Below are 22,767 nucleotides of genomic sequence, written 5' to 3' on the forward strand. Positions count from 1 at the left end.
TAATGCATCAAGGCCCTGGCCACGCCAGCACTCTTCATGGTGGGCAGGGGAATAGCCTCGGGATAACGGGTGGCGTAGTCCATGAGGACCAGGATGTAGCGGGCCCCCCGAGGGGTGCGGGGTAGGGGCCCCACAAAGTCCATAGCCACCCGCTCGAACGGAACCCCCACTACCGGCAAGGGGGCTAGGGGGGCTTGCGGCTCTGCCCTAGATGTAAGGCGCTGGCAGATGTCGCAGGAGCGACAGTAGGCCTGGACCTCCCGTGCTACAGAAGGCCAGAAGAAGTTGGCTAACACCCGAGTCAGAGTACTCTTCACCCCCTGGTGGCCTGCCCATTGGTGGTCGTGGGCGCCCTTCAGGACTTCGGGCCTGTACCGGTGGGGGACCAACAGCTGTTTCCCGGGGCCCAGCCGCCCTTTTACCTCTCTGAACCAAACGCCTTCTTCCCGGATGATCCGAGGCAGGCGCCGGCTCCGGCGCTCATCCACGACCACCCCGTCCCGGACGGCTTCGTGCCGTCGCAACGCCTCCAACTCCTCGTCCTCGGCCTGAGCCTCCACGAACTGCGGGTCCGCCGGCCACGTCTCTCGGCCGCCCGTCGTGGGACGCTCTGCAGTGGACGGGCCCTCCCCGGGGTCGGCATCCTCTGTCTCCCCCGCAGGGGCGGTGGCGTCATAGCCGGCCCCGGCAGGCTGGCCCTGCTGGCCAGGATTCGCTGCCTCCACCACGTCTCCAAAACACGGAGCATCCCGCCCAAGCAGTACTGGGTAGGGCAGGCTGGTTACTTTGGCGACCGGCACGCTCCAGTAGTGGCCCAAGTACTTCAGCGGGATGGACACCACTGGGCTCCTTTCAATATGTCCATGAACACACTTGATGGCGGCGGTGCGGGTGACAGGCAGCGGGGCGGTCACCAGGTGGGCCCGTATCATGGACAGTGAGCTGCCGCTGTCGACCATGGCCTGCAGTTGCCGCCCTCCCAAGGATACCAGGATCGTCCAGGGGGGGGGCAAGTCCCCATCTCGGCCGCCTGCCAGGACTCTTCCCAGCTCACGTCGCACTCCATCAGGGGGCACTCCCGCTTGAGATGGCCCCACTGGCCACAGGTGAAGCAGGGCCCTATGTCTCCCCCCGTGCGGCGGGCCTCCGGCGGCGGGCGCCCCTCCTTCTCCCCCTCGCGGCCCCCGGGGCGTAGACTCGGTCCGAGTAATGTCGGGCATCCTCCGGGCCCCCACCATCCAGGCACGGTGCGGGCCGGCAGCAGCCACGCCCGGCCTCCGCGGTCTCCGGTCCCGGGTGCCTTTCCTGGTGTTGCTCCTGGGGCGGCCCGGCCGCCGGGCTGGGGAGAGCCCTTCCCTGGCTTGCCGCCCTCTGCGCGGGGGGGCAGGCTGCGGTGGTCGGCGGCCTGAAAGTTCTCCCACAGCTCCTGGACTTCACTGAGGCGGGTTGGCTTCCAGCAGGCCACCCAATGGCGGGTACGCGGTGGCAACACCTGCAGCAGCTGCTCCACTACCACCAGCTCCACGATGCGCCGCCCGTCGCTGGTGGTGGGATTGAGCCAACGGGTGGCAGCATCCTTGAGGGTCGCTATCGCCGAGCGTGGTCGAGTCTCCCCCGTCGGAAGCCAGGAGCGCAGCTTCTGGCGGTGGGCCTCGGGCGTGATCTCCAGGCGGTCTAGGATGGCTGCCTTGAGTGCTGTATAGTCCGCCGCCTGGGCCCGCTCCAGGGCTTTCATGGCAGCCTGGGCCTTCCCTGTCATTTAGGGTCCCAGGATAAAGGCCCACTGCTCTCTGGGCCAACGGGCGGCTTCAGCCACTCGCTCAAACGCCTCCAGGTAGGCCTCAACATCGTCCTCCGCCCCCAGCTTCGTCAGAGGGGGCCAAGGGCTCCTTCCAGCGCCAAATGGTGGTGGCCCTGCCGGCTCCGGGCGGGCCAGGAGCGCCTGGTGAAGGTCCCGCACCAGGGTGGCCTGAGCCGCCGTCTGCTGCTGGGTGACCTCCCGTAGGAGCTGCGCCTGGTGGTCTGCCAGCCACTGCCCAAATTGGGCCAAATCCAGGGGGGCGGGGTTAGTGTCCATGGCGGACGTCAGTTCTAAGTTTATCACGGAGTCCTCACTCGTTTCGTCCGTTGATGAGTCGCTGGACTCTGGCTCGATGTGTGGGGTCGCCACTCGACTTGAGTGCCACCCGGGCGGGGCTGGAATCTGGGGGCGTGGCCGTCTTAGGCTCGGGAGAGTGCCCGCCTCCTCCACCACGTTGTCGCGCTCTGGGTACCTCCCCCGGTCTCCCGGCGCCGCCGGCGCCCCTCCCGGGCACTCTGGGGCGTTCCCCGGAGGTCTCAGGAACAGGGGTGGGAGCCAGGTTACTTCACCTCAGGCCCCCCGTTCCCCTCTGGCTGTGCACGGACTCCTTTCTCTCTCTCAGGAGGCAGCCCCACTGTGCACTTGCCAGCTTCCTCCCCGACCTCCTCCTTCCCTCCCTTTATCCCCCCGTCTGAGTCCTCCCCCCTCCTGGGTTCTGCCCCTCTCTGGCTCCTTCCCCCCTTCAAAGCCCCAGACGCCCGGGAGAGGCGCGCCGGGGCTGGGCTGCCTGGGCGTGCCTCGGGCGTCTCGGACTTCTGCAGCGTGCTGGGGTGTGGCGTCTCTCGCCACCACGGGTCAGGCGGCTCTTCTCCTCTTCGCCCAGCGCTGGGCTCAGCTTCTCCCTCCTGCTTCCCGACGTCTCCCTCTGGCCGGGCTCCTCGGACCCGGAGACGGGCGCGGTGGCTGAGAGGCGCCGTTCGGGCGGCTGTTGGCACTCCGTCAGCCCAGGTGAGGGGGGGCCGCCGCGGGGGCCTGGGAAGGCATGGGAGGCTCTCGGGGCGGCGGCGGGGGCCGGGAGTGGCTGGCAGGCGCTGGGGGGTCCCCCTTGCGTAGTCCTCGCCCGGGCTGGGCGGGACAGAGGGGTATTTTGATACATTGAACAACAAGGATAAAAGAGCCAAAAATAAACAAATGATGGACGTTCAGAAAGAAATTGGCAAAAAAGAGAAAGAGCTTAAAAAACGACCTGGGAAAAAGAAAATTATAAGAGAAATTACAACATTACAAAGCCAACTGAGCCATTTGCTGAATAAAGAATTGGAATGGAATTTAAAAAGACTACCACAGAAATCTTTTGAAGGTGCAAATAAACCTGGAAAATATCTTGCATGGCAAATGAAAAAAAAGGGAGAATAAAGTAATTAACAACATTGTATCTGGAGAAAAAGACATTGTTGACCATGAAGGCAGTAAAAGGGAATTTTATAAATATTATGCCAAGCTGTTCAAAAGCCAAAGTGTAGATAGAAAAAGAATAGATGAGTATCCACAGAAAATTAAGGTTAACTCATTAACAAAAAACATGGAGAATTTGTTGAATAAACCAATTGGGAGAGGAGAAATAGAAGAGGCGATCAACTTAATGAAATTAGGAAAAGCATCTGGTCCGGATGGCTTTACGGCAAAATTTTATAAAGTTCTTGCGGAGACGCTATTACCAGAACTTCAGATATTGATGAACACTATAAGATTAGATGGGAAAGTTCCTAGTACATGGAAAGAAGCAGTAATTTCTTTGATACCAAAAGAGGACAGAGACACCACAAATGTGAAAAATTATAGACCAATTTCATTACTAAACAATGACTATAAAATATATGCAAGGATTTTAGCAGATCGCCTTAAACAGCATTTGAACAGTTTTATTAAAGAAGAACAAGCAGGATTTCTTCCCAAGAGACAAATCAGAGACAACATAAGAACAGTTATAGATATTATTGAATATTATGAGAAACATCCTGAAAAAGAAGTAGCATTATTTTTTACAGACACAGAGAAAGCATTTGACAATGTGCATTGGGACTTTATGTTTGCAGTGATGGAGAAATTGAGATTGGGAGAAGACTTCATTAGAATGGTAAAGGCGATATATTCTGAACAATCAGCAAGGCTCTGCATTAATGCAGACTTAACAGAAAAAATGATAATAAATAAAGGAACGAGTCAAGGTTGCCCTCTATCTCCACTGATATTTATAATGACTTTAGAGGTTTTGTTAATTCAAATCCAAGACGATAAAGAGATAGAGGGGCTAAAAATGAAAGGTTTTTCCTATAAATACAGAGCATTTGCAGATGATGTGATGTTTATAAATGAAAATCCCACTCGTATAACACTATTGCTGCTTCATAAGATACAAGAATATGGAGAGTTGGCAGGCTTTTATATAAACAAAGAAAAATCAAAAATTTTGTGTAAAAATATGTTAAAGAGTAAGCAGGAAGAACTACAGAGATTAACAGAGTGTGAAATTACCTCAAAAGTAAAATACTTAGGTGTAGAAATAACAATGAAAAATATTGATTGTATAAAAATAATTATGAAAAACTCTGGCGCAAGATCGATGGAGATATGATTAAATGGAACAAATTGAACCTATCTATGCTGGGCAGAATCTCTGTAATTAAGATGAATGTTTTACCGAGAATTATGTTTCGGTTTCAAACAATTCCAATAGTGAAAGACAATAAACAATTTAATAGATGGCAAAGGAAACTTTCAGAATTTTTATGGGCTGGGGAAAAACCAAGAATTAAAATGAAAATTCTGACTGATGCGAAAGAAAGAGGTGGATTCCAACTGCCTAACTTAAAGCTGTATCATGATGCAGTTTGCCTGGTGTGGATTAAGGAACGGATGACATTATCAAATGGAAAGTTATTAACATTAGAAGGACATGGAAATGTCTTTGGATAGCATGCTTACATGTACTATGGGAAGAATAAGATGGATGGTTTCTTCTCACATCACTATATCGGAAACAATCTGTTAAATACCTGGTCAAAATACAAAAGATATGGTGATGAGAGGAAACCACTTTGGATCGTACCAACAGAAGTAATAAAATTGTATTCAGATATTAAAGAGAAGTGGTTAACATACAAACAACTTTTAAAGATCCAAGGAAAAAAGGTGGAATTAAAAACAGCTGAAGAAATACAATATAAATATAATTGGTTTCAACTGCAACAAATAAAGAGCTTGCTTGAACAGGACATTAAGAACTATGGAATAAGACAAGAACAAACAGAACTGGAGAGAATGTTGTTTGGAGAAAATGAAAAGCTGATCTCAAGGACATATAAACTATTACTGAAATGGTCTACAGAAGATGAAGTAGTTAAATCACAAATGATAAAATGGGCGATAAATATAAATATGGAAATACAGATGGAGTAATGGGAATACCTATGGAAGAACTCTATGAAAATTTCTACATGTTATAACATTAAAGAAAATTGCTTTAAAATGCTATATAGATGGTACATGATACCTAAGAAATTGGCAAAAATGAACTATCAGGTGTTGGATAGATGTTGGAAATGTAAATGTCATGAAGGATCTTTTTTACCATATGTGGTGGACTTGTGAAAAGGCGAAACAATTCTGGCAAATGATCCAGCAGGAGATCTCGAAAGTTTTGGGATATAATATTAAGAAGGCACCAGATATTTTTCTGTTAGGATTACAAATGGAAAAATTTCAATAGCAAGATAGAACGATAATTTGGTATATGCTTTCAGCTGCATGGACAATAATTTGGTATATGCTTTCAGCTGCACGGGCTGGGCACTGGAGTACCCAAGGCTATTGGTCTTGGGTGACTTCAATGTTCACGCCGACGACGTGGCCTCCAGTCAGGCAATGGACCTAGTGTCATCCATGGCGGCACTAGGACTCTCCCAGGTTGTTACAACGCTCACTCATCAGGAGGGTCACATGTGCCATGGTCGGATCACTATGCCCTCAAGGCTCGTATGGATGTGTCACCCCAAACCTGTTTAGGCGGACAGCGTATTTTAGCTCGCCCGCGGAGCTTGATGGACCCGGAACGGTTCCTAACAACTCTGCGGGATACCTGGCCCACTGGCGATTTCCTGGATAATCTGGTAGAGTCCTGGAACGATGGACTCACTAGAGCCATCGAGGTGATCGCACCTAGGCGTCCTCTGCGTCCCCGCTTGAAGCCGTCACCCTGGTTTAACCGGGGGCTGCGGCAATTAAAGCGGGGACTCAGACGACTGGAGAGGCAATGGCGGCATACTCGAGACGAAGTGACCCGAACATCTTATAAAGAGAGTTTGAGGGCCTATGAGATGGCAATCAAAACCGCAAAGAAAGCATACTTTGCGGCTAAGATTGCGTCCACAACTTCGCGCCCGGCACAATTGTTTGATATAATTCGAGGTCTTACAACGCTGCCACAAGGCAGACCAAATTCTATTGAATTGGAAATAGGCTGTGAGGCTTTTGCGAAATTTTTTGCGGACAAGATCGCGTCACTCCACCTTGACCTCCCTGCCAGATTTGAGACAGTTAGCAAAACCGAGGCCCCGAGCCTGTCTTCGCATTGTATCCTGGATGGTTTCAGTCCCCTCAGCCTGGAGGAAGTTGACAGGATCCTCTTATCTGCTCGCCCAACAACTTGTAAATTGGACCCATGCCCCTCCTGGCTTATTAAATCTTGCCAGAGGGACCTCAGATATCCTGTAGGGGATATCATAAATAGATCCCTGATGGAAGGGCATTTTCCAACGCCGCTTAAAGAGGCGGTGGTCCGTCCCCTCCTAAAAAAACCATCTTTAGACCTGGCCCAATTGGCACACTACCGGCCGGTCTCAAATCTGCCCTTTTGGGGCAAACTTATCGAGAGGGCAGTGGCGATGCAGTTACAGACTTTCCTGGAGGACGCTTCCGTCCTTGACCCACTTCAGTCCGGCTTTCGCCCGGGCCATGGGACGGAGACGGTGTTGGTTGCCCTGGTAGATGACCTTCAACGGCATCTGGATCAGGGTGGCTCAGCAGTGCTGATGTTGTTGGACCTATCGGCTGCGTTCGATACAGTCGACCATCGGTTACTGACTTGCAGCCTTGCCGACGCGGGGATTCAGGGGTTGGCCTTACAGTGGCTTTCCTCTTTCCTTGAAGGTCGGGGACAAAGGGTCGCGATTGGGGGGGAGCTATCCCGGAGGCGCACACTTGATTGTGGGGTGCCTCAAGGGGCGGTTTTCTCCCCGATGTTATTCAACATCTATATGCATCCCCTTGCCCAGATTGCCTGAAGGTATGGGCTGGGGTGTCATCAGTATGCTGATGACACCCAGCTCTATCTGCTTATGGATTGCCGACCGGTCTGCGCCCCTGAAAATCTGGATTGGGCATTACAGGCCATGGCTGAGTGGCTCAGACTGAGTGGACTGAGGCTAAATCCGGCGAAGACAGAGGTCCTTTGCTTGGGTCGTCGGGGACCGGGTGGGGGGAAATCCCCCTGCCAGTTTTTGGTGGTGCGCAGTTGATAGCGGCGGACAGGGTCAAGAGCCTGGGGGTACTATTGGAGCCCTCCTTAAAGATGGAGGCTCAAATAGCTGCCACTGCCAAGTCCGCATTTTTTCATATTAGGCGGGCAAGGCAGTTGGCTCCCTTCTCGAATCGCGACGATCTAGCAACAGTGATCTATGCTACGGTCACCTCGAGGTTGGGACTACTGCAATGCCCTCTACATGGGGCTGCCCCTGTGCCAAACTCGGAAATTGCAGTTGGTGCAGAACACCGCGGCCTGGCTGTTATTGGGGCTCCCAAGATGGGAGCACATTCGGCCAGGTCTTCGGGTTCTGCACTGGCTGCCAATAATATACCATGTCCGGTACAAGGTGCTGGTCATTACTTTTAAAGCCCTATATGGCCTAGGACCTGCCTACCTAAAGGACCGTCTCTCCCCACGTGTTCTCCAGAGAGTACTGAGATCAGGAACCCAAAATCTTCTCGTTATCCCTGGGCCAAAAGAAGCCCGCTTAAAATCTACTAGGGACAGGGCCTTCTCTGTTATGGCCCCTACATGGTGGAACCAGCTGCCGGAGGAGGTGAGGGCCCTGCGGGACCTTACTCAGTTCCGCAGGGCCTGTAAGACAACCCTCTTCCGGCTAGCTTACACCTAACTGACAGAGTAAATTAATTGTAGCTCTATCAGATTCTTGCTATGCATACTGTCGCAATGCTTAATGTTTTAATGTTTTAAATGTTCAAATATCTTAAATACCTAACTTAAAATTTTATGTTTGATTTACTTGTTGTAAGCCGCCCTGAGCCACCTTGGTGGGAAGGGCAGGATATAAATCATAAATAAATAAATAAAAATAAATAAAAATTATAACAAATTATATTAAATAGTAATACGGGGATGTTTGCTAAGGGGGCATGCACTGCTGGGGGTCACAAAAGGGGAGGGGTGGGGTGGAGAAAATGTTATATATGTGTACTAACATTTAATGACAAATGATGACACGTTATTACAATATATTACAATAAATTGTTTTAAACTAGATTCTGGAGGGGCACCTATTCCCCCAAGCATTCCCCCAAGACCAGACTAGCTGGCCTTAATGTGCAATTAACTGTTCACCTTAGACAAATGACATTGTTTCTGATGGCTTAATTCTTCCCTTCAATGATTCCCTTGGACACATGATTTTTACTCCTTTTACTTCACTGGCTCTCTCTCTTACCAGATTTATGTCTTCAACTACCTGGGAACCCCAGGATTTTTACAGCACTAGGATCTCTCCCCCACACCCCCAGAGACAGCTAAACTTGAGATTCTCCAAAACAACAGAAATTGCAGGTACCCATGAATGTCCATTAGAAGTTTCAAGCACAGCAGAAGATTAATAACCTTGTCACAAAGAGTATCATAAATTAGTGAACTGGGACAGAACAGAGGCAGCTAGAGAGTGTTGGACTAAGACTGGGCCAGTCAGTCTCTTTGTTTAATGTCATTACAGGGTTACTATGAGAATTAAAAGGAAGGGGAAACACATACACCACCTTAAAATCCCTGAAATAGTGTTGTTATTGTTGTTTTGTGTGTGATCTTTTTAAAATGAACAGAGTTACAGAGTTCCACAGAATTCTTCTTTATACTGGATATTAAGCAAAGCAGAAACATAAGTGAAGCCTGAAATCTGCAAAACAGAAACACAAGTGAAGTCTGAAATCTGTTCTGTATGAATTATGATTAAGCAAAATTAAATCTGCATAATGCCACTTGGATTTGTCTGAAGGCTTACAAACTGCAGAATGTATGTCTTTTCCATCATGGACAAGAACAACATTTTCTCCTCCACCCCATTTTTTCCCTTTTTGCAGTAAGAAGACATAATTGACTTAAACAAATTAAAGATTCAAGCTGTGGTAAATATATTCCCTCTTCTAAAATAGTAGCATTCCACTGTTTAGCTGCCAGGCACAGAACTGAAAAATAGTTTATTTTAAAAAGGGGTCAAGCTTGCCTAGAGAAAAATTAGGAACACATCCAACTTTCTTCCTGCCACAGGAAAGTAAAATGGTGGCCTCTTAAATTTTTATACTCAGTCTAATTGTGCAGAGTCTAGAAGTTCATTTTTGCAACTCTTTCGCACTATTACCTGTAAAATACACAGTACAGACTTCTTACTGACAGGTTTGTAAAAAAGTAGACACATAAAAAGGCTGTAAATTTCCTCATCTCTCAGCTGCAGAAATCTATAAACACAGTCCAAGTCAATGTGTTCTCCATATGCTGCCCCTACATCTATCTGTTCAAGTTCACTGGTAGTTTAGTGTATGAACCTACCAAACTTAACACCTCTATAATTCATCACTGCAAGCCTGCAAGGAGACCAAGACTAACTAACTGGTAATCCGCAAGCCACATGAAGTCTGAGGTATCAAACCAAAAGTGAACTTTTAAAAATCTTCCCCACTACAGCCCAAAATGTTGCAAGTGGGTAGGGAAGTTAAAAAAAAAATCCAGAAATGTTGAAGCGGAGATGTTTTCACAGAAAAATTGGATCCAAAAGTGTAAATGTTCTCATTTCTATAAGAAAAATTCTGAATATATGCCAGTATTTGTGAGTGAATACTGTGTGCTACCTTGTCAAAGAAAGGTGGAAAACAACTTCTGTCATAAACAAAGTATTATTTCAACAGAAACAGTATTGAATGGTCATAACAGATAAGGCTACCAGCATTTCTTCATATCAAGTTAAACTTGATAGCACTGAAATCATTGAACTTTTAAACAATGTATTATTATTAAACACATTATAGTATATTAATTTTTGACAAAATTATTCAGATTTAAATGATAAACATGCTCTTGAAATATACTATAAAAAGAATTATTGATATATTGAATTCTTAATATGGCCCACTCTGTGAATACTCAAATATAGAGATTGGAGCCATGAACCATTACCTTTCTACAAACCTGAAAAAGTCCCAGGTGTGCAAAGAAAAAAATCAGAGAGTTAACTCTTCCCCACATAATAGAAGCAGAAGCTGTAGCTTTAAGAAACAAATGCCCTCAGTGGCCATTTCCAAGCAACTGTAATAGTTCTGCCAGGCTTGGTTTCTATCAGTAATAGGTAGGAGGAGGGGCAGGACCCTTTACAGGACTATTTTGGCCTTTGAAGTATGACTTATCAGGGTCAGGCCTGACAACAACCACTGATACCACACAATGTGCATGACTCACCTAGGACTGGCTGCTCACTACTCCACAAAAGCCAGCACGGTATAGTAGAGTTTCAGATTAAAATCTGGAGGACCAAAATTTAAATTACCAGTTTGCTGTCAAAGCTCACTGAGTGACCTTAGTCCAGTTACACTATCTTACTGGGAGTGAAACTGACCAGAAGTGACAGCACAGCTTTCCCTAGCCCCCTGCTGCTTCTGGTCAGTTTCTTGGTCAAGGAAAGCTGCCCTGCCACTTCAAGTCAGTTTTATTACCCTCTGATCAGCTAGTCAAAAATCTAACAGCTGATCAGCTGGAAGTGAAACTGACCAGAAGTTGCAGAGTGGCTTCCCTTTCTTTCCCCAGCTTGACATACTCCTAAGAGAGCAATTTACTGGGGGCACATGCTTTGGGGGGCTGTGGCTCAGCCCCCCAAAATCCAATTTGCACCAAACTTGGAGAGCAAGTAGAGGAGAGTCTGCTGAAGAGTTTGCCACAAGTTTGGCATCTCTAGCTCACTGGGGGGCATTCTATTCTCTAGCTCACTGGGGGGCAAATCCAAATGAACTAATGAACCATGAAAAAGTTTGGAAAATTTAAAAAATGAATCAACATGAACCAACAAATCAGGCAACCCAACAAACTACAATATGAAATGAACCATCATTTTCCCACTTCATGCCCATCCCTAGTGAGGAATCAAACCCGGTTCTCCCAGATTAAGTCCATGCACTTAACCGCTACATCATACTGGCTTTATAAAATAATGAAGTCCCACTGGTTTCGACAAGAAGCCTTAAAGAAACTGTCCCTGCAGACGCTTCATAAACTTCCAGCTTGCTCAAGGTGAAAGAAAACCTGGAAGTGGAACTCCTGTACAGAAATGAAATTTTCAGTGAGCATGAAGGAAGGAAATTCTTAGATGCAGTAGAAGTCATAAAGCGAATTCCTCAGCCTAAAGCTATTAGATCTGCCTCAGCCCCCATCACGGGAATATTCAGCAGAGGGGTTATCCCTTTGGATTAACCTGAACAAAATTTACTTTGGTACTTTTAATCCACTTTTCTCTACCAAATAGAGATTTCTATGAGATAACATTAGCAACAAAATATAAAATGCAACAAACCTAGGTATCATCAACAAACATCTGGAGGGGAAGGAAACTGAGCAGGGGGTGAAAAGCTTTGCCCCAGTGATTTTAATAGCAAAGCAAAGTTCATTAAAAACAGTCATAAGACCAGCATACAAAATAATATAAGATAGTACAGTATAATAACATGGCAATAGACAGTTACAGCCATAATAAAAGGGCCTATAAAAATCTTTTGAGAAGTAAGAAGAACACTGCCACACAGCTTAAAATGGAAGATATTAATAGAGGAAGCTAAGAACAAGGATCATAGGCGATTCTGGAAAATAGTTGCAGGTGCTGAGAAAGTAGGTAATGCCAACAGGGAGTATATAATCCCCGCAAGAATATGGGAAAATCATTTTGAAGCCCCAGTGATTAGTTTCTTCCTGGGCACTTCCTTCCACAGCACAGCACCCCTTTAAGCTTCCGACGAGCGGCAGAGCAGTTGGTAAAAACTCTACTTTGATATAGTCTCTTTCCAGAGATACTGCTCTGGCAATGCTGATAGCTAGCTGAAACCCAAATTGAATAAAACCTTGCTTCCCCAAGTATCTAAATTTAAACTTTGTTGTGATACAGTTTAATTATCCTAATTTTGATGAATGTCGCCTTCTGTTATACATGACTGCCGGTATTTGCTTCAGAGGTGTGGTTCTTTACTGAACCCATGGTCTCATAAAAAGCAGTTTGAGGTTAGTGTAGGCCTTCCATTGGATACTTTCAGTTTCTGCTATTGTCATGCACTGGAGCAGGGAAGAGAAACAGCAGCATTTCAATCCTCAGCATGGTTCATTAAATACATTATTTTTCTTATTTAAACAAAAAGGATTTGATTTTTAGGAGTCCAAAGTATATTAAATGCAAAACATGTGCCTTGCTGTCAGACCGAGTGGTTTCAGTTATGTGACTAAAAGCATTATCCTATGTATGATTACTCAAAAATAAATCCCAGAGTGTTCAGTAAGACTCGCCCCAATTAAGCATGCACAGTACTGAAGCCTAATAACTTTTTAAATGGATAGTGCAAGTGACAAAAATATAGAACAAGCACACTGGGCAGAAGCCAGATCTTAAAAGCACACAGAACAGTAATTGGAAGAGCATAAGAAAGTTGTATTTTGTAAATTTAAGAACAACAGGGATTATAAAAATATTTTCCCTAAACTGGATCGGATCATGGAGCCATGAAACTTGTCCTGAAATCCTGCATTTTAAAACTGTAGACCCCTTTTTACTGATATATTATTCTGCACCCAGAAAACTTTCTTCAGTTCACAGAAGATCTCTTCCTAAAAATTGGTATCCTAAGGTATCTTCAGATACCATGGTTTATGGAACTCAGAGAAAATCCATTTTGCTGTTGCTATTTTACTCAGGAAAACAATTTAGAGTCATTCACAACTCTTTAGCTTTGTACTTACCATCTCTTATATACAAGCATCTATCAGATTTAGTCTTTCTGGCTTACTGAAGTATGCCAGTTAAAGCACACCTATCTAATTATATGAAATATTTCTATGCTGCCTCTGCTCTCCACCACGAGGACACAGGATAAACAGAGGCAGTTCTCTCCACCAAGCAGCCCAAATAACTAATATGCTGTTGGGGCTCGGCTTTCTCCAAGTTGGTGGCAGAACTGGAGAAGATCGTACCTTAGACACCTGCCATCACCATCTGGGTACAAGATGAACCCCTGAGACATGGAAGTAACAGTGGGGCTTTAATTCTTCATAATAATCATATCTAATTCTAATTAACTCCTAATCATAATCTCCTTATCATTTGAGAATGCTTAAATATGGAGACAGAACCAAGAAACAGGTCTTTCTGCAAACCTGAGAAAAGCCTGTTTTGGTGGAAAATCTGAAATCTTTTTTAAAATAATGAGGTTTAAAAGTTACCAGAAGCAGTTCCTGCACCTTTAAGAAACAAATGCCCTCTGCAGTAGCCACTGTGGAAGCAGCTAGGAAAGCATCATGGTTTTGCCAATCTTCAACCCTTGGTTTCTGTCAGTAAAAGGCAGCGGTTTTTTCCAGGGATGTTTTGGTCTTTGAAGGAGGACTTATCAGGGCCAGCCCTGGCAGCAAGCAATGCCAGGATTGGCTGCTTACTACTACTCAACAGCAGAGACACCACACAAAAGCTAGCGTGGTATAGTAGTTAAAGTTTCAGACTAGGATCTGGGAGACCCATGTCTGAACCCCGAGAATGCCACAGAATGCCACTGAACCCCAAGAATGTCACAGAAGCTTGGGACAGTCACATAGTCCCACCCTAACCTACCTTTCAGAATTATTGCGAGGATAAAACTGAGGAGAGCAGTTTAATATACACTGCTTTGGGTCCACATTGGGGAGAAAAGTGAGGTATAAATGTAAATAAATAATAGACATAACTGAAGATCAGGACAGAGACAAGGCTGCTTAGTGGGTTGGTGGGAAGGAGAGAAGGAAGTAGGAAAAAGTAAAGAAATGAGGCTGCCAGGAGGAGGGAACTAGAGCCCCGTGGCGCAGAGTGGTAAAGCTGCAGTACTGCAGTCAGAGCCCTCTGGTCACAACCTGAGTTCGATCCCAGCGGAAGCTGGTTCAGGTAGCCGTCTCCAGGTTGATTCAGCCTTCCATCCCTCCGAGGTCAGTAAAATGAGTACCCAGCTTGCTGAGGGGAAAGTGTAGATGACTGGGGAAGGCAATGGCAAACCACCCTGTAAAAAGTCTGCCATGAAAACGTTGCGAAAGCAACGTCACCCCAGAGTCAGAAACGACTGGTGCTTGCACAGGGGACTACTTTTACGTTTTTTAGGAGGGAAAGAGAAAATAGTGTGGGGAAGGGGGCAAAAGGGAACAAAAATTACAGACCTGTAATACTTAAACATAGATACTTGGAAATACTCAAATAATAATTATTCAGAGTGGATATATAGTACTAGGTTTTGCTTAAATGATATCCTCCCCCTTATACACTAATTCTTGCAATAGTACCAAGAATCCAGATTTCATTTAAATGTGGAGTTTCCCATTTCTATCCCTCATTCATCCTCGTGAAGAGAGGGAAAGGAGAATGTATGAAAGGAGAAAAAGGAGTAGGAAAGAGGTGTATAAGTCTCCTTGTGTACAACAGGCTCAGTGCAATATCAGCTATATCTTTTTTTTATCAAATTGTATTTCTGCATATTTATTCCCAATTAATACAAACTTTGGGACCCAGGAGCATTTTAGCTGCACACTAGCAATTCCGGCTAACAGTGAAAAGTTACGTTTACTTGCTGAAGCCAAAATGCCTTCATCCCAATAGTCCCTCCTTTCCCAAAGATAAAACTGTCTTCCAGCTGGCTCCACCCTTCGGAATTACAACCTCAAAACATTGCACACAACTTCTCTAAATGCCTGCATCACCACCTCTCCTGCCAAGTGCTTAATGTGCATCTGCAAATAATTGAGCATCTAAATGCTGCACAAACATTAGAGCAACATGAAGGCCTCTCAGCATTCCACCCCAATAAACAGCATATGAGGACTTCTTGCCAAAATGCTGTTTGTACAGAAATCAGCTGTGGGGGTTATTCCAATAGCATTTGTTATCTTGAGACAAGTCTAGTTATGCAACAGTCCTTTAAGTTACAAGAGAGAGTAAACTGTGTTAAGGAGTATTTTTGTAATTCCACAAAAAAAAAGGCCTAGGCTATCGTACTTTGAAATCCATCAGTTCGAGAATCTTGCCCTGAGAAAAGCAGTATGAAGTGATCAAATCTAACAGCAAGCATGGAGGGAAATTTCTGCTGGACAAATTGTAAGCTTTATCTTCCCCATCTGGAGTTAGCCAAGACTTTGGAGTACTAAACTTATAAATGGCATTTGGCTGTTCACAGCCCAGAATGATGTTATGCAACATGAAGAGTCATATAAATCTGAAAACAGGCTTGAAATAGATAAGATTTTTCAAGAAAACATCTGTAAAAACCAATTTTAAAACTTTTGGAAATAAGTATCAAGGAAAGGATCACAGATAAAGCATTCAGAAACATTTAAAACTTGTCTGAGACTGGAACATTTTCCATATCCTTTAAGACAGGGGTGTCGAACTCATTTGTTATGAGGGCCAGATTTGACATAAATGAGACCTTGTTGGGCTGGGCCATGTGTGTCATAAAATGTAATGCCAGGTAGCAGAGATATAAACTTTATAAAGGGCACAGACAAATACAAGTAAAAAAAATTTTAAACAAAACTTGAATAAAACATACTTAAAAATTAGTACTCTTGCAATATTTTATTTAACAGTCTGATTTATTGCCATTCAATTCAGAAATCTCATGGTCAATGCTCTGTGCCCTAGGGCCCAGGAGAAACATGAAATGGCTGGGCATTGTGAACTTTTGCACATAAGTTGCTGCGTGTGCTGGTCAAAAACATGTGAAAGCACCATGACACAGACTGAGGACTATGTGTTTATCTACAAAGCTATAGTCTTCCCCAGAAAAATAACTACAACTCCTATGAGGCAGTGCAAGAATAGAGAGACAGTCATGTATAGTGGTCAGTAGCCTAAATTCAAAATTCCCAGTCTCCACCTCATTGGCTTCCTGTTATTCCTCATCTAAACAGTTCACATTGCTTTCCTACTGGGAAAGATTGGCTCATGAAGGCATGAATACAGTGAAAAGGAGGAGGGAACTCAGTTGCTCCCAGGAAAGCCCTGGCAAAACCAGCTTAACAACATTGGGAGGGGGGAAGCAAAAAGCTCTTACTTGCCTTGAATAAAACTGTGTTGGTCTTAAAGGGGCTTTTTGTATTTCTCCAGTGGGAATGAGGCAGCTAAGCAAAGCAGAATCTCTCTCTTCCCCAAGAGAGGGGGAGGGAGGAGGAGTGTCAGCCAATGGAGGAGCTTGGCTCTGTAGCTCTGCTGTGTGATTGAGAAAGCCTGGCACAGCTCTAGCTTTGATTGAGAGAGCTCTAGCAGAGCTATAGAGCCAGGTTCCTCCATTGACTGAGACTCCTCCTCCCTCCCCTGTCCTTAGGGAAGAGGAAAAGAGCAAGGAGAGGCTGCTTTGCTTGGCTACCTCAATCTCATGGAGAAAAATAAAAATGGCAACAACAGAAGCAAGAGACAGGGAGAAGGATGCAGGCCATAGAGAGATGCACAGAAGCCCTCTGGGAGCCAGATCAGGTCAGTGGGCCGGACATTTGACACGCCTGCTTTAAGTAATCTTCAACAAACAATAGCAACCAATAAACCTATTCAGAATCTTAAGGCACATTTTAATTTTATTTTTATGCATTAATTTAGTCCACTTTAATTTGCCCTTCCTCTAAGGATTTCAGATGCACAAATCCATCGTTGGCTACATACCAACAGTTTATAAATCCTATCTATGTGCACAAATGGTGAAATTCACCAGCTGCACAAATAGTGAAATTCACCAATATTGAGAAGCAGTAGTAGAACAACCCAATTTCCTACAAACAGGGTAGAGAGCTCATCACATGATCACAGAATAACTGAAATAACTGAAATCGTAAGTAATAAATCTGCAAGTGGTGAAGGTCTATTTATTTATAAAACCTAGAGAGGGTATATGAAATGCCAGATAAATATGAATGATTTTGAACATGTTCAATCACTGCACTAGCAATACCTCTTTTGTTGAATCACTGATATTGCATATCCATGTACACACTTCTCTTCCTATTTACACAAGTTACCATCCACAGCTTCTTTGCTTTTTGGACACAAATTACCTAAACATAAAGAACTGTTAACAGTAACAAAACAAAACAAAAAGAGATTTTATGATATGAACTATAAACTACGAGTCTTCAGTGCAAATCTCAATTCAACTTTAAATCCAGTAAACAATTTCATCTGATAGCACAGTTGGTTTTGGACAGGGAAAGTTTGCATTTACATGCAGTTATGGGCACAATCCTGGCACTGTGAAGCTGTTCTCAGTTCTATGGGTTTCAGTGGTGAAATAAAAGTATGCTGTATTTCTACTTAAATCAGTTGGACTGGAAAGTGCTTAACTATTGCTGGATTTCATCCAATCTAATTTGGCTTCTTGGATAATGCAAATCATAGCATTCATGGAACATGAACGTGATTGAATGTGAACACGCAATGCAGAGCCCTCCATTTGTGATTCAGAAATTCTAGCTGATAGAAGACATCCTGTGAGATGTACTCTTTGGTGAATTACTATAACAAGTTTTGCATTTAGAGTCTACTTTATTATATGGACTTTTCCCTGTTGGGTTTAAGGATTTTTCCAGTGTTCATAACTGGGTTTGCATAACCATAAACTATGGTAAAAATGTTTTTTACATGCAACACTCTGAAAAATCTACAGACAACAGCCCGAAAGACTTGATGGAATTATCATAAAGCTAAAGCTACTGTTATATCTGTTAGCCGAATTTCTTATTGCTGCCACACAGGCTTTCACACTCCTCAACTGGAGACTATTGCAGGATAAGAAAAAAGCGAAGATATGTACAAAAAATATTTTTCAGAGTAAAGCATTTCTGATGTTGCTTTGACAAGGCTTGTACAAAAATTTTCTCATCATTTTTACACTGTGCAGCAGCCTACATACACCAAGCTGCACGTTGGATGTACTTTTGTTATATGGCAAAGCTATGGAATGATCCATACAACTCCACTTCTACAGATAAGGAAACTTCATTTGTCTGACTAGTGAGGAGTGGTCACTGTCAAAAGAAATCTTTAAAACTGTACTGCAATAGCCTGTGTTTCATGCTGTCCTTTGGGAGCTGACTAGGGTAAGAAGCAAGTTGAATTGCCTCTCTGGAGAACTTCAGAGTCAATGAGAGGAAGAGGGAGGAGCAAAAGGCTTTCCATACAAAAAGACAGGAAAGCAACACAGATGGTTCATAACCAAAGATTCAAGAAAGTCACCCCTACCCATCCCCCCACCTTTTCCCAAGAAGCAAACAATACATTTATAATGTTCTGTATAAGTGCTCCTATCAGAGAAGAGCTACAAGTGCGAGATTTATTGAGATCCTGTTCCACTGCAGATTCCTTCTCCAGTTCAGAAATCAAACACTTTTGAGACGTACTATTCAATATACTTGTTCTCCCAGAACATTCACAATAGTTCCACACCCCCCCCCCATCTGAACATGGACAAAGCCTGCAAATATCTCCACATGCATCTCTTCCTCAAATACTGTCACACCATTATTATTTCTCTGAGATGATCACTTCTTTCTGGCAGGTTCTGAAACACTCTCCAAAACATCTCCAGGGGCCTCTGGGCTCACAGCATCTCGAGCAAGTCAAGCCTTCCAGCTTGTGCACACATCTGTGCTACATTCCTCCCCTGAAGCATCTCTCATCGGCTCCCTCCTGAAAGCTGTGATGCCCAACAGAACCGCTTCTGGCCACTTCAGAGAAGCAGGCGCCAGCTGAACAAATGTCACGGCTCCCTCTCGGTTTGAACCCGTTAAGCCTGGTGAGAAGCAAGCCTCCTGCACCAAGTCACATGCATTTCCTAGGTAAGGAGTCCCCCCGCCCCATAATTCTACAAGACTGCTCCCTCGAGGCGTGTACTGCACCGCGCCAGCATCCAACCCCGTGCGGAAAGGATTTACCTGTAACCCCTGCCGGCGAGGAGCAGATGATCGTCCTGCCCAGTCCAGCCCCTGAAAATAAGTTAGACAGGAGTTTACCTAGCGGGAGCCTGCCACGCTACAGAGATGAAGTCACCTCACTACTTTTTCCATGTTGCCAGCGGCTTCGGATTTCAGCCGTGTAAACAAGGCACGCGGGGCTCGGGGACATGCCTCGGGGAAGGAGGGTTGTCGGAGCGAAGAGAAAGGCACGTTTCCTTTCCCAGGAGGTCAGAGAGAGTTGGGGAGCGATGGAAGACGGGGTGGGCTAGAGGAGGTCGGCAGAGCTCAAAGCTACCTGGCGAGCGACGGCTCCGTGTAGCGGCGGCAAAGAAGCGGCAGGAGCCGATTCTGGCCCCCGGCAACCGGTGTCAAAGCAGCGTCTGAAGCGGACCCAGGGAGTGCGCCCAACCCGCCCTGCTTGCGAGAAGCGGCTCCTCCGGCTCCGCCAAGAACACGCAGCCCCGGGGTCCACACTTTCTAGAACAGCCCTGGCATTTCCAGCCGGAGCTGCGGAGCCTCCTCCCCCTTTGCTGATGCGCTTGGCGTCCTCCGCTCCGATTGAACCGCTGCCACGTCGGAAGCTCCTCCTACCCCAGCAAAGCCCTCCGAGGCGCCCAGACACTACCGTAATGCTTAGAATAGCTGGGGAGAACAACACGCGGAAAGCGCCGGGGTGGCGAGGAGGACAATACAGCTCCGCTTTGAAGAGGCAACAGAGGGCTATGCCCTCCTGAACGAACGTGCACACGAACTTTCCTGCCAGTCGTTCAGTCGTCGAGGGAGATTATTGAGCCTGTTGGAGAACAGATTTGCTGGGGAAGATCGTCCTTATGAAACAAACAACAAAAAAACCCTGTCTTGAATGCTTGTACCAACTTGATGCCTCGGTCTTCATGGGAGATATTTTGTGTGTTTATTTTCAGGCAGCCTTTCCAGCCAATCTTTGGTCCCCAAGGTGGCAAACAATAGAACATTCACATAAGACACGTCTACAAAAGCAGGGCTGGTGCCAGGGCAAGAAGTGTCTCCTTTCCATCCCACTTACCTATGTGCCTCCTACCTACCTATGCATCCTTCTCCAGCTTCCTTAAGAGCCCCCACACACACACACACTGCCTATGTGCAGAGGTGCCTACACACCCTTTCCCCAGCAGTGCTGGGCTGGACAAGCTCACGAATGTGCAGAGGATGTGTGCAGACGGGTTTGCTGGCAATGGGCCCTACCAGAAGCCCTGGGTCCTGGCAGCTGCCCCGTCTCAGGTATGCTGACTCCAGCCCTGAACAAAAGAAGTGTGTGTGCTATGTGCCCTTGTTATGTGTGAGGGTTAATGTGAAGACTATTATGGGTGTTCCTGCCTGGCTCCTTGGAGCCATAAGAACTGAGCTTGGGGACTCAGGAACAATGGGTAGCAGGATCAAAATACCTGCTGCCCTGCTCCAATCACTGGCTTCTTACTGGTTTGAATGATCCAATGGCGTGCTAGCGTGGGAACCTTGAAGTGTATATAAATTGGCCGTATTGGCCCAGTTCTCCAGTCTTTTAGTGCAGCCCTATACTATGTTGTACTTAATAAAGAGCTATGATCACTATCACCTTGCTTTTCCTTGCATTGAACCCACTATATTATAACCCTCGAGTCACTTCCGACTTAAGAACTACTAACCTCCAAAAGGTCCTGTCATTATCAGGCTTGCTCAGGACTTGCAATCTGAGAGCTGTGGCTTCCTTTATTGAGTCAATCCATCTTGGGTCTTCCTCTTTTCCTGCTGCCTTCAACTTTTCTTAGCATTATTCTCTTTTCCATAAAGATAGATCGAGTTGGGTAGGCATGTTAGTCTGTCTGTAACAGCAGAAAAGAGCAAGAGTCCAGTAGTACCTTAAAGACTAACAAAATTTGTGGCAAGGTATGAGCTTTCATAAATCACTGCTCACTTCGTCAGGCTCAGCTAGAATGAGTCCATCTGTCCTATATCTTGGAGAGTGGAGTGATTTCAGATGCTGAATGACATTAGCAGGCAAATAATAGCAGGCATGACTGCTTTAGGTGTGATATGCAGAGGGCTAGCAAGTGTAGAGAAATCAGCATTGGTAATGAGACAGGCAGCCTACGTCTCAGTTCAGCCCGGGAAGTTGCATTGTCTTAAACTTCATTATCAGTTGCAGTTCAGCAGTTTCTTTCTAACCTCCCTTTGAAATCCCTATGTAAGGAAATTGCTTTAAGGTACTACTGGACTCTTGCTCTTGCTCTTTTCCAGTGACTCTTGTCTTCTCATAATGTGACCAAAGTACAATAGCTTCCTTTTAGTCATTTTAGTTTCTAAGGAGAATTCAGACTTGATTTGATCTAGTATATTCTTGTTTGTCTTTTTGATAGTCCATGGAATCTGTAAAATTTTCCTCCAACAATATATCAACTCTCTTTCTGTCACCTTTCTTCATTGTAATGGGGAATACTGTGGCATGAATTATCTTGGTCTCCAGCAACATTTCCTTATACTTAATAATCTTTTCTAGTTCCTTCATGGCTGCCCTTCCAAGTATTCTTCCACGTATCGTGGCAATCATCTCTTGAATTCATGGTAGGTTTGCCAACCTTCAGATGTGGCAAGAGATCTCCAGTTATTACAACTGATCTCCAAATGAAAGAGATCAGCTCTCCTGGAGAAAATGACTGCTTTGGAAGGTGGATTCTATGGCATTATACCCCACTGAAGTCCCTTCCCTCCAAAACCCCCATCCTATCAAGATCCATCCCCCAAATCTCCAGGTGTTTTCAAATCTGGAGCTGGCAACCCTATTTCTTGGCTGGTGCCTCTCTTTTAGTTGATAATTAAGCCAAGGAATAAAAAACCTTTAATAATTTCAGTTTCTTCACTGTCAGCCTTAAAGCAGTGTAATTTCTCAACAGTCATTAGTTTTGTCATCTTGATTTTCAGCTGTAATCCTGCAAGAAGACTAATTTCAAAATATGCACCAAAAAAGAGGCGAGAAAGAATAAAACAAACATTATGATGGCAGCTTGTGCCAAAACGATTTTATTTTAATCTGCACAGCCAATCAGATCCCCCATAGTTATCAGAAGCCCTGGTGGGCAGTAGTCCCACTTGGCCACACCCTGTTTCTAAAAACCCTTGGAGAGCACCAGAAAAGGTGTCAGTGGGTGCCATGGGGTCCATGGGCACCACATCAGGGACCCCTAGTATAGATTTCTTGCAACCTTATACTATGTAATCATGGTAATTTGTGACACGCAGATGATCATAAACCATACTAAATGCTTACTAGATCAAAAATAATTTACTTGCTGACAACAGCTAGAGCACTGGGCGCAGGGGGGGGTACTCCCACCACAGTTGCCAACCTCCAGGTGGGACCTGGAGATTTCCCACAGTCACAAACGATCTCCAGACTATAGAGGTCAGTTTTACTTGA

The 22,767-nt window shown here is 45.4% G+C and overlaps 1 protein-coding gene across 4 annotated transcripts in view; it reads right to left on the reverse strand.

Annotated features, from left to right (window-relative positions):
- Positions 1–19,861, reverse strand: part of P4HA2 (prolyl 4-hydroxylase subunit alpha 2) — an 83,830-nt gene extending 63,969 nt beyond the window's left edge. For 2 of the 4 annotated variants that reach the window (XM_060240496.1, XM_060240497.1), the window contains exon 1: positions 19,630–19,857. The gene's annotated coding sequence lies outside the window, so the exon portion shown is untranslated. Of the gene's footprint in view, positions 1–19,629 lie in introns of all 4 variants that reach the window. The other 2 variants (XM_060240495.1, XM_060240494.1) reach the window with 2 other exon arrangements.
- Between the last annotated feature and the right edge of the window lie 2,906 nt (positions 19,862–22,767).

The sequence above is a fragment of the Heteronotia binoei genome, chromosome 5 (genome assembly GCF_032191835.1).
Source record: "Heteronotia binoei isolate CCM8104 ecotype False Entrance Well chromosome 5, APGP_CSIRO_Hbin_v1, whole genome shotgun sequence".
NCBI classification, from domain to species: domain Eukaryota; kingdom Metazoa; phylum Chordata; class Lepidosauria; order Squamata; family Gekkonidae; genus Heteronotia; species Heteronotia binoei.